At 42.2% G+C, this 2,809-nt stretch overlaps 1 protein-coding gene across 3 annotated transcripts in view; it reads right to left on the bottom strand.

The window, feature by feature from the left end:
- TMEM200A (transmembrane protein 200A) overlaps positions 1 to 2,809 on the bottom strand; it is a 72,258-nt gene that overhangs the window by 68,497 nt on the left and 952 nt on the right. The window contains exon 1 of one of the 3 annotated variants that reach the window (XM_006926165.3): positions 2,686 to 2,809. The exons of 1 other annotated variant lie outside the window; for it this stretch is intronic. The gene's annotated coding sequence lies outside the window, so the exon portion shown is untranslated. The remainder of the gene's footprint in view (positions 1 to 2,685) is intronic. One more of the 3 variants, XM_015600035.2, reaches the window with a different exon arrangement.

Raw genomic sequence — 2,809 nt, 5'->3', positions numbered from 1 at the left:
TTTTAACAGCAGAAAAGAACATCTTTATTAGAAGGGAAAGTACACTTCCAGGGGTGGAAGCGGGCCTGAGCAAGAGAAGAGTGGCTCAAAGGCCAACATGCATTTTAAAAAGAGAGTGGAAAGATCACAGTCCAAAGGCGTTGGTCTGTCAGTGAGGGCAGAGAGGCCCAGAAAGACCACGGAACACAATCAGTGGTTTGATCAGGATGACAACTTGGGTTTCCAATTCTCCATCCAGGGCCCTTGGCAACCCACTATACTGCTCCCCATTATGCACCAGTTCTCTGATGTTCGAAGAACACCATGGGTGTTCAGTAATCTGTGGCACATTTTCTAGGCCTCTCTCCACTAGCCTGTAAGGTCTGTTAGGAGAAGCCACCTGGACCTCCATCAGCCAGCATAGCACCACAAGTGTTCATTCATGCTCTCTGAGGGCTTGGGCACATATCACATCTTAGCAGACAAAACTATCTTAAGTCTTGAAATGAATATACTTGATAAAACTGCAAATCATATATGCCTTAATAAAATGAAGGGTGCATCTCACTGCAGATTTGTTTTCACCATCTCTATAAAGTTCTTATTCCAAATATGTTTTGCTTGATGAAGGCTCCCCATGCTGTGTCCTATTTAGGGAGAGTAAGTAAACGAAATGTATTTTAAAACCGCCTCCTCTTTTTGACTCTACATTCTATGTGATAAGTAACAGGCATTACCATGAGGACTTACTATGTTATCTCCTACTAATTTTGCTTAAGAAATGTAAAAAGTAACATCTGCTTTTATCTTTGTTCTTATCTATTTCCAAAGCTAAATATGAATTTCTTTTCCTTTAAGCCGAGAGTTATTGTGAGAGTAAGAGAATTTAAATAGTTCAGATTCTCTCCCCCTATATGTCAGTAGTTATCTTTTTCTGTCCAATAAGCTATTGTCAAAATTCTGAAACTACACAAGTCCAACTATCACAATCTCACTCTCGGAGCATTCAAAAGCTTCACTTAAAATTTCTACGAGTTAAAATAACTAATGCAGCCACCCTTCTTTATAACAACCTTTCCCGCAGAACCCCTTCTGATTACAGATGCCTCCAGCATACTACATGCATTTACATTTACCTGCACCCAACTCAGAAGCAACAGGTAAAACCTTCTTGTGCCAAATGCTTGGAAATTGCACACAGAGACTTCCCACACAGCAACTCTCTTTCACTGAAGGCTTCCCCAGCCTAGGATACAAAGCTAAATATAACCAGGGTTACAAATTGTAGCTAAATCCATCTCACAGTTATGGGCTCTCAAGCAGGACTTCCTTAGAGAAAATTATTCCTAATACCTCACCACATACATTAAAGAACAAAAAAAACTCCTAACATTAAATCACTGAAGCATTTAACTATAGTTTCCAATTAATGGAAACATTATTTTCTGTTTTGAAGGGTTTCTAGTCCTCACTAAAGTTGTTTGAAAAGCATGAAACTATAAGCATATGCTTCTGTAAGGAGAAGGAGTAGTAGAAAAACAAAGATTTAAGAAGTTTCAAAATTTAGCCTACATCTCACAATATGGCAATATATTCTAGTATCAGTAGCCAAATAACAAACTGAAGGTGATTGTATAAGTATTTCGTAAAGAAAGACATGACAAACCACCAAAGTGAATAGCTTTTACAGGAGCCAGTAAGATCTACACATAAAGTACTACAGAAGTGTATCTCAGAACTTGGTTTGACTGTAAATCCTAAAGAGTTTAATATTCTTACTGACAAATAAGAACAGTTGTTGACTCTTAAGATGTTTTCTGTATATACAGTTGCTCACAACTACTTCTGAAGATCTTCATAATAAAAAACAAGGTAAGAGACACTTTCGTTCAACATTTACTTCTGAAATACAACAGACTAAGGTGTACTGGGGTTGACTACAATTAATAAATTACATAGATGTGAAACATATGACTTTCCAGCAGTTCCAATGCCTGGTACTGAACAATGAATTGTTTTTATTACAAATATTGAGCGCGCGCGCACACACAAACACACACACACACACACACACACACACACACACACACCTCAATCCCAATCTAAGGGCAGGAAAGACGCACAGAGAGCTTGCAGCCACACAATGCAAAATGCTGACTTGGACATTAATTATAGCAAAAGAATGATTAATAAAGCAAATCTTGCAAACCTTCAGCCCTTTCTCTTTAGGACAGGCTATGTAGGCAGAATAGTGCTGAATTTGGCAAATAATTGCTTTGCCTCTCCATTTTGCCAATGGAGATACTACAACATACAGATGTGACTTTAGGAAACCTTGACCACACTTTGTTCCTGCCAAGAACTACTATAAATCAACGCTGTGGACGTCTTTACACAGAATGCTGACTCTTTGGAACGGAAACAAAGGAGGGTGCTGCTCTGCTCGGAGAAACCCAGCCAGGCGCTCCAAGGCTCCGGGTTCTCCGAGGCTGCCCCGCACCGCTCCTCTCGCGCTCCAGGGACTGGGGAGTCCGGAACTGATGGCGGACTCGGTTTATTTCCCAAACTTCAGGAGACAGTGTCTACCTTAACTCTGGAGGCTGAAGCAGGAGAATGGGGTGGGGGCGGTGAAGAAGCACTCTGTTTCGGGTGCATCCGTTGCCTACCCACTTCTTCACCCCGATAGCACCCTTTCTTCCCCCTCACCTGTCCTGAGCGCGGGGCCTCAGAGGTCCGGTCGCCTCTCCGGGCTCTCACTCTGGGAGCTGTTGGGGCGTCTGGCGCCTCGGGAGACAAGCGCAGGAGGTGGTGGCGGGGTCGGGGGCGTCAG

Source organism: Pteropus alecto, unplaced genomic scaffold (genome assembly GCF_000325575.1).
Source record: "Pteropus alecto unplaced genomic scaffold, ASM32557v1 scaffold79, whole genome shotgun sequence".
NCBI classification, from domain to species: domain Eukaryota; kingdom Metazoa; phylum Chordata; class Mammalia; order Chiroptera; family Pteropodidae; genus Pteropus; species Pteropus alecto.
This window is presented reverse-complemented; position numbering and strand designations above follow the sequence as displayed.